Raw genomic sequence first — 10,370 nt, forward strand, 5'->3', positions numbered from 1 at the left:
GAAAAATACATTACGGTTGCAATGTGCAGCATATTAGCAAAAAATTAAAAATTTGTTTATTCTCAGATAAAGATTAATGGTTCGATTTCAATATAAAAATAAGTTGAAAATATAAATCAGTGTAATTCGAAGTTTATTTGCGCAATTTTTCAAAGTGGCGAAATAAAGCTTTTAATTTATTTATAAATATAGATTTAGATTTCATAAATTGAATTGGGAAACAAAAATAAAAAAAATTAGCAATTCTTTAATCCAATCCTTAATTAATTCACAATACTCATGCATTACCGATCAAGATATTTTTGACGGGTCTCTCTAATGCATAAGAAACTATGCGCGATTTTAAATTTTATTTCCATTTCGAAATGTTTCCAAAGACATTACACTTTCTAACTAGACTCTTTTAATGATATTAAATCGAGAAACATTACATTTTTTATACTTTGTAATTCCTCCTTCCAAGGAAAAAGTTAAAATTTTGAAAAAGTATTTCAATATATGTATATATCATAAAATTTATATTATTTAAAAATTTGTTTATGCACGCGTAAAATATAATAAATTCGTTTTAAAATAATTAATCGCTGAGCTCTGCATTTTAAATCGTTTGGAAATTGGAACATTCTAAAGATATCGTGACTTCAGAATTCGCGTAATTTAAAAATTCCGTGTATTTCTCGAAAAACATTATGATTTTAGCATTAAAACTTGAAAATACATGTCTTTTAATATTACATATAAGAATAAAAAAAATTTCATGTTAATGTTATGTATGAGAACAAAAAATTCCATTTTAATATTACGTATGAAAACAAAAAATATGCATTTTTCTGCTGTCCAATTTGACATGTTGACAGCATGATATGGAGAAGGGGAAAAATCTCTATATTTCCAATTATTTATCAAATCAATAAATATTTCATCAATTTTTTGCAACCGCAATGGTAACAAGTTTTCTATTGTCAAATCTTATGCTTTGAGAAAAGAAAAATACTAACCTCTACGTGACTAATTTTTTTCTCTTTACTCAACTTACTCGCTCGTTTCCGAGCTATCTTGTCTGCCGCTATTCTCTGTTCCGCCAGAAAAAAATAACAATCTACACATGCGCATTGTTGAAATTTGCAATACTTTTTATGTCCCTCGAGCACAACTTCCACTCCATGAACATCGCATCGCCCGCACATTGGTTTCTTTCGCCCACTCTGCGTTCTAGGAATTTCTAACGAAGATAGCCTCTTTTTCACCTTGCCCATACCGCTTACAGAATAATAATGGATGAAAAGCTGATCTCTTGTTTTCTTGTCACAATAATCGTGATCGATTTTCTTATTGAGATCGAAGAAACGGATTTGAACGTATCTTCGCTCAAATGAGATAACGGCGATAATTGTTATCTATTACTTTATATGTAGAATTGCAAATCCTTTGTATTGCCATCCAGATATCCATGACTCTATTTTCTGAAATACGTAATAAATTATTTTGATCATTTAAATGATAAAAAAAAATAATTAAAATGCAATTTAATAGTATCGTTTATTTCAAGTTTTTTAAAACAAATTACTTAAAAATAATATATTTAAATGATACAAATAATTCAAATAAACGTTTCGGCTTACAAAGTCTTCTTTAGTGATAATATTAATGTCATGATCCCCCCTAACAAACATATGATCTCCTATCCTATCGAACGAATTATTTCAAGTAATACTTATTACAGAGGCGATGTGAACAGAGAAGATGTGTTTAATTCTTATCAAAAGTCAGTGTAGCAAGTTATTACAAAATATTATAAAGAGAAGAAAAAGGTATTTCAATCAAAAGATTGTTCCGTAATGTTCAAGAACAGAACCATCCTATCAAATTCCTCAACCAGAGAATCCAGCCAATCACTCGAACAAGTCGGCCCAAAAAACTTTTTCTCCACACTCCACCAGAACAAGTCTACAAACCATGATAAGTTCATTGATAAGAAATAAGCAATTATAGAATCAATCATATCAAACTTACATATCAGCTCACGTTAATTTGTATAAAATAATGTATTAAACCGCCAATTTCCAATCCAAGATTTTGACATTTTCTTTAAAATTATGATTTGAATCAATAATATGTAGTGATCAGTGAGTGTTTAGACTAATTTAATTTTATATTATTCTAATTTTGTATTAATCTAATTTTATATTATGAGCTTTACAATAATTACATACATTATAACACTTCTTATTCATCTAACAGTCAACTTCTATTTTACGTACATATTGTTAGTGTTGGGATGGGTTCAATACATTATTTTATACAAATTAACAGTTATTATTAATTATATGTTAATTTGTAAGTTTGATGTAATTGATTCTATAATTACTTATTTCTTCAATCAATAAGTTTATTATGGTTTGTAGATTTGTTCTGCAGAATGATGGAATGGCTGTGTGGAAGCTTCTCGGGTCGATTTGTTCGAGTTTGTGACGGACTGGATTCTCGATGGTATCAAGGAGTTTGATTCTGCTTGGATGTTATAGAATAATCTTTTGACTGAAATATCTTTTTCTTTTCTTCGTAATAATATTTCGTAATAATATGCTATTGATTTTTTGATATAAGAACTAAACATCACCTCTATTATAATAAGTATTATTTGAAATAATCCATTTGATAGGAGATCAAATGTTTGTTAGAGAGATTATGACATTAATATTATCATTAAAGAAGGTTTTGTAAGTCGAAACGTTTGTTATATTAAATTGTATATTGAATTATTTGTATCTATTTAAATATATTATTTTTAAGTCATCCATTTAAAAAGTTCGAAATAAGTCACGATACCGTTAAATTGCGTTGCAATCATACAAGTCTTTATATTATTATACTTTAAAATAATTAAAATTCAAGAATTGTTCTAAACTGTGACAATATAATCATATCCTAGCAGATATCAGAAAAAAAGGAAAAGGCGACTTCATGAAAACTGATTTCATAAAGTGACACAATAATATCAACTATCATGATAATATCAACTATACGCGAGTCAATTGTTTTATTATCATGATCAATGTGTAATATATCGTCAAATGGAATACTTTATCTATATAGATTCATGACGCAAAATACTTTTATAATTTATTTTTACGATGATTAAAACTATAATAATTAAGAGTCTGTTAAATTCGATCGATTTATGCAACAACAAACATTACTTAAAAAATAAAAACATACTTAGTATTACAGCATTATATAGAATATAATAATCGGTATTCATTTCAAAAAGATAAAGATAAAATCTTCGATTAACTAAAGTAATTAATGCAAAATCGCATAAGTTCAATTGTATTGTAACTGGCACATGATATATTGGAAGCAAATTAGCGATGCTCGTATAATTTGATATTAAACAGCAATTAAACATTACATGCGTATCGATGTTGGCTAGAATTGACGAAAAGATATTATAAAAATATATCTCATGTCGTTTGTCCTAAAACAACGTTTGTGCAACAACGAAATTCGGCCAGACTTATTAGTATTTTCAAGCCTCGAGATAAAAGATAGCCTGAAATGGATAAGCTCTGAATCTCTACAAAAATTATGATAAATCTTGACATGACTAAAACTACTTATAAAGGATGGAGAGTCACGATCTCATGAAGGTAAAGATATGTTTCTCCTGGCATCGCTGCAGATAGTCATGGTAGTGAGGTGAGGTAAAAAATACACCATACTAGAGAAACCACATCAAAACCTGTTTGATTAAATATTTGTAAATGAAAGATCGCAAATCGCAGATAAACAGGACACTTATTCAAAATAAAACAAAATTCAGATTTCCTAGATTTCATAAAGCGTTATTAAAAGATGTTACTTAAAACTTATTAATTTCATCATAATAATTTTATTGTATTTAACCATAATCTCATCTACAAAAATTAGAATAGAATTAAATGCAGGAAGTTTAAGTAAGAAGTGTAAACATCATTCAAATACATATGTGTTATATGATGTACCTAACAATATAAATTATACACATATATTAATATAATATATGTATACAAATATAATTTTTGGTAAATATGACTAAAATAATAAACTATAAAATTTGATAATTGACATAAAAACAAATTCTGATGTTTGTGCATAAAATTAACATTTACAAAAAAAATAATAAAATAATAAAATAGAGATATAATAAATTCAAATTAAAATTAATTATTTAAGCCGTTACGTTAATTAATGTACAAGAACAAAACAAAATCTACTAGATAATACGTTTGCTTTCGCCTATAAAATTTAGCCCCCACTTTTAATTTATTTTGACAATTATACTGAATTGTACTAGATTTGTATTTTATCATGTCCGAATAATAAAATTGTCATATAAAAAATAAAAAGTGATTTTTAAGACAGTCCTCCAATTTGCGTTTTTTCCAATTATTTAATTGTGCAAGGTTGTGCTAAGTTGTGCTAACTTTGTGCTAAAGCATCACCTAATAACTAATGCGAATGTAAACTGGTTGTAATCAAAATCATCGAAAATTATTTTTGTCATAACTTCTGTTGTTATCATTATTTAAAGATAATACTTAAGCTTAGCACAATGTTAGCACAATATTAACACAACTTAGCACAACTTAGCACAACTTAAAAAATTATAAAGTGGAAGATTGTGTGTAAAAATCATTTTTCACTATTCTTTAATGTATTCTTTTTTTATATTACGATTTTATTATTCAAATATGAATCTAGCAATTCAGGCATAATTCAGCACAATTTTCAGAATAAGTTATTTGTAATTTCGCATATACTCTCGAATGCGAGAATGCCATAGAAGAAACATATTTCATGCAGAATCGCAGTGCATAACCAATTATTTGTTATATCATTATATTTTCTAAGAATCACGAAGGTATTTATTATTTAGAATTCCAAACATACTTTCATGGAAACTAAAGAATAATGTGAATTGCAAATCACAACGCCGTGTGTTACTAAGAAAGCAAGATAGACAAAATCATGCTGGTAGAAATAATTGCAGAAAAATTCATTACATCATACACACACACACACACGTAATTATTATATTGTTTATAAAACATCCAAAAATAAAAATCTTCGTAAATATTATTTTCTATTATATTTCACAAATGAGAGTCTCATAGTCATTTCGAAATATACGTACATTATATATAATTATAGTGATATTGAACAACTATACAATTTTCTTATATTTCTTATTGTATATTTCATGCATGGTTATATCTCAATTCTGCCAATATAAATCATTACAAAATGTTATAAACTGACAATTTTTAAAAATGGTTATAAAGCGAAATTATTAATAGCCAATTAATTGTAATATTAATACAATTATATTTCTAAAATGCATATCTATGTATAAATCCTGTGATAAATATTCAAACTAAATGATAAATATAATAATGATAAATATTCAAACTAAATGATAAATGATAAATTCAAACTAAATGATAAATATTCTTTGCAATTCTTTGGAAACTAAAATTATATTATTTCTTCCATTTATAATTAGGTGTAGTAAAAAGAAATCCATTATTTTTGCATGAAATTGAATGGAAAAATAATGGGATTTCTTTTTACTACATCTAATATATAAACGTATATTTCCTTTTGCAATTCTAAGAACAACATTTAGTATATATACTTCGTTCGGCCCGTATTTATTTCTCATTTTTAAACGTAAAAACATTCAACTCATTATAAATTTTAGGTTTTAATGTTAGTACTTGTAGAAAATCCGTCAGCAATGATATAATTCTTATAGCACAAATTATATTGGTGGTATAATGATTGCTTTTCGTTGCGATAATAATAATGGCGAGAATTTAAAATCCGTATGATATGCGAATATTGCTTATAGAGTTAAATAATTCACAATATATTTCGTAGTTTCAACTAATCAATTATACATATACATCAGTCTATATTAATTAGAGGTAACACAAAATTTAGTATAGAATTGCAAAAAGAATCCCGAATAGAGTAATAATTTTAATACCAAGATATTGAACTTGCAATAATAATATAGATACTAACTTTAGATTTACTTGCATAATAATATTAAAGGATATATTCGTACAATTAATTACATAATCATTTAACTTTATTCGTGATTCTTAAAAGGAAGCACATCCAGAGAGATTTCAAAAATTTAATATATTTCTGTAATCATCATCTTTTTTCGATTACGTTTTATTTTTCTATTGTCAAAAAGATTCATGATATTTCTATTCAGTCTAGCATTGCATATTGCAAAGAACATTTATCTGCATAAATAATATGTAAAGACATCTTTAAAACTAAACTTTCTTGAAAATTTATTTTGTGCTAATTATATATAATATATTTAATTATACGCGGCGCGAAAGAGGCTCGAGATAAATCATGCGTATGTTGTGTTATCAGGATATCATCGCGAATGCGATCTCCACGAATAGATTCGCGATAAAGCAAGAAGCACAACCACATCGTGGTAGGAAGCGAATACATCCTGTCTAGTTACATTGTATCTCATTGCAACTTTTTAACTAACGATGACTTCCTGGCACGTCAACAGAGATGCCATCGGTACAATCACTCGCAAAAGTCGTACTTTCAGATAAATTACGAGAACAAAAAATTATACTTTTACTAAAACACACACATACACTTTCGCAGTTTCTTGTGTGTGTACATTATTCTCATTTATGCTATCATCGCTCTCCTGAATTTTCTTATGTAATTATTTTATACTCTGCTGTTTAATAAAGTATATGCTGATGAAAAAAGCATTAAAGTTACATTTAATTCATATTTAACTTAAATGTAATGTTTCAGATAATAATATAATAAAACCATTAAAATTATATTAAAAATGTACGATTATCTATTTAATACTTGCTTAAATACTTTCGCAAGTGACTGTATCGCGCGAGAGACCTCGACTAATCTAACTCAGATTTCTTTTTAACTTTATTCTAATATGTCGTCACACTTTAACTTGTTGATCTGTGCACCTACTGTTCTTATTTTTTTTAAGTTTTTATTCAATAAATTTGTTGTTATTATTTTTATTATTAATATTAATAATCAATATCATCCTTATTTATAACATTATTAGTTATGAGTAAAGTACTCATTATTGTACTGAGAAAAAATTCTGATTGAAAATGGACGAACCAAAAAATTTTCATCATATCAATCAGAATTCTAGTTATCTCAGTTATATAATTGTAATAAATTCTGTCTTTCTATAAGAAAAATCTAATTTGTTCATTTTCAATCAGAATTTTCTAATGTAAACTTTCTAAACTAAACTTTTTTTCTAGTGTATTAGCAGAGTTAAAGAGTAACTAGTTACTTGCGATTAAGTTACAGTTAGATCCGTTTTCACAATATATACGGTTACCTAAAAATTAAATATTATCAAGAGATTCATTCATTAGATCTTAAAGATATTTTTTCTTTTTCAGACTCTAACTTAACTTTCTTTTTCTCTAACTGTAACTAAATTTGTTTATACAATATTGTTAGTTACATTTCTTTTAGTAACACTGAGAAAAAAATATAGTTAATTTTAATAAATATTTAGTTCAATACTGCCAACTAAACATTTACTTATAGTAAATAAATATCTGTTCAGTAAAAAAAAGATTGTTAAATCAAATTAACATTTCTTGTATCAAATAAATATATTTTTATATTTAATAAATATTTAGTTGGCAGTATTCCACTAAATATTTATTAAAATTGACTATATTTTTTTTCAGTATAGTAATAATTTAAATTATTTTTACAACTATTTTACACATTTAAACTTATTTTTTATCAATTTAATGTGATTGATTAGAATCTGAATAGGTGCGCCACTGGTTATTAGAAGATAAAGGCTACGTTTAGAAGACAAACAGTAATTTAATTTTGTTTAATGTTAACTTATCTCTCGTAAGCGAATTATTTGCACAAATATCATGTTAATAATAGCGTTTTTACAATTCAATCCTCTTTATTGTCAATGTTATTATCTGCATGAATGTCGTAAGGTAGTAAGACGTAAGCAGTAAGTAAGCAAAGCGACCAAGCGGCCATCACAGTAGAGCACGTAAAATTATTGTCTTATATTTTCTACTGCGATTGAAAGATTCATTTACTGATTATATCTTACTGCCTTACATTTTTCTGTGTTTCTGATTTAATACTTTTTATCTTTTAAATAAAATATAGTATAACATGTAAAAACGTAAATCAATCTTCTTTTTTTTGTTAATTCTAGTAATATCAAAATATTACTTACGTTAATTATTTTATAATGATAACGAAAAAGCTATTGACTGAATAATTATAACTGTAACTCATTACTTTTTAAAATTTGTAACAGTAACTTGTAACAGTATTTGTAACAGTTACTTTTTAAACAAGAAAATTGTAACTGTATCTAGTTATTTTTATAAAGTAACTTTATCTCTGAGGATTCATTATCGATATGATATTAATTTGCATTAATACCAGTTGGTTAATTATAGTAATTTTAGTAAATATATATATATTTTAGTAAATATAATAGTAAATTTCATAATTTAACATATTGACAAAACAATATTTTGCTAATTATATACTATTAGAAACATCTCTAATACATTTTTAATATAATCTAATATAATCTAATCTTTTTTTATACAAAAACTAAAATCACAAGTTTTCAAGACAATCGCATATATTCGTAAAATGTTGCAGAAGAAGAAACATTCTATAAAACACTGTAAACGTAAATTGATAATATTTTTCTTGTGTTCGATATCCGAATTTCGTTGATGCAAGATTACAGTTTTCTTATAAGAATATCAACGGCTAAATAAAAATTTGCGCAAAACACCAGTAATTAAAGTGACAAGACTGAGATATAACTTTATAAACTACTGCCAAAATGAAATGAAATGAAATTGTATAACGCAAAAATTGCAGAAAGTGCAAGTTTCCTTGCCTAAAAGCAATTGAAACTTCGCGTCACTGAATTTGACAATACTGCGTGACATCAACTGCGTCGTAAAATTTACGCGCGGGATTTCTCGAGATTGAAGCTTGATTTAAATTGAAATGTGCCTATGACTTTCGTATATTTTTTTGTGAATATGCTAATATTCGCTATTGTACAATTAAAAGATAAACGAACTGTATAAAAGTAACAATAGAATACTTTTCATTCTTTATCATTGTTACAAATACAATTCTGAAAATTCTGTAGAGAAAAAAATATAATTTAAAAAGAATGTTTAAGTAAAATGTTTTTTATTTTATTTGCGAGTATATGTAATGCATATGTAATTTTTTCAATAATAGTCAATAATTATTCTATTCAATATCCTATTTACGATATATCATATCACTTAAGCTAGGCATCATGATATATTGCCACACAAGGACCATGTCAGAATACATTGTATATACAATGAATTTACAATGAATTTCTTCATTATAAATTATTCCAAGAGAAAGTAGTTGAAAATTAATAGCGGTAACTTCAGAGAAGCTGCGCGCGCAACAATAGAGTAACTTATTTTGATAATGCGTATAAGATTTTTTTTTATACCAATAATTATACCAATTTAACTATTAATAAAAATTATAAAATTTATTTCTTCTTTTTTATTTCTTTTATTACTTTTTACTTCCTTCATTACGTTGCTTTTCTCCTTTGATAATAGGAGTTGTTTATGCTCTATCGAAAATTAGCGCGCGCAGCATTTACATTCAATTACAACCAGACAGGCAAAAACAAATTCATTATGATAGAAGGAACTTACCCTGTCATCTGTCTTTCTTTCTCCCTTTCGCTGGCTCTCACTGGCTGTTCCGTATAATGAAGGCTTTGGATAAATTGACGGTGCTCGCGTGAGGGTCCACTGGCTCTCGTCACACGCAAGCAACACTGTATCTAGTAATCACGCGAGATCCGCCGGTGCGGCTCGGCGCGGCGCACTTGATCGAGAAGAATCCCTTTATTCCGTTTGTATCTCGCATGCGGAATTTGCTTCGCGTAATTTATCCGCAGCACTCTGGGTAAATCATACATGCATTGAGTAAACGTTTTTATTAACGTTCGTGGCGCCGCTTAACTTCGTTATATGGTCTTTGCGATGCACTCACGTTGCGAGGGCACTTCACAATCGTATACGCAATATGAGCAATGGGAGCAGGAGGAAATTAAGAGAGGGAAGGGAAAAGTGCGGCAGGAAATCTCCACCTCCGGAAATGGACAATTCTTCCTTCTTTTTCACCTTTCTCGTACGCTTTCTCGTATCTCGTCCTCCTTGCGCACCTTTTTTCTCCGCTTTATTCTCTTACAAGAAACATATGTACAT

General features: G+C 27.3%; 1 long non-coding RNA gene across 1 annotated transcript in view; it reads right to left on the reverse strand.

The window, feature by feature from the left end:
• Positions 1 to 313: 313 nt before the first annotated feature.
• Positions 314 to 10,370, reverse strand: part of LOC108692052 — a 10,622-nt gene continuing 565 nt past the window's right edge. The window contains exons 2-3 of the long non-coding RNA XR_001931949.1: positions 9,813 to 10,348; positions 314 to 1,463 (exon numbers count right to left, since the gene is read on the reverse strand). This is a non-coding gene — a long non-coding RNA (uncharacterized LOC108692052). The remainder of the gene's footprint in view (positions 1,464 to 9,812; positions 10,349 to 10,370) is intronic.

The sequence above is a fragment of the Atta colombica genome, unplaced genomic scaffold, assembly GCF_001594045.1.
Source record: "Atta colombica isolate Treedump-2 unplaced genomic scaffold, Acol1.0 scaffold58, whole genome shotgun sequence".
Classification (NCBI taxonomy): domain Eukaryota; kingdom Metazoa; phylum Arthropoda; class Insecta; order Hymenoptera; family Formicidae; genus Atta; species Atta colombica.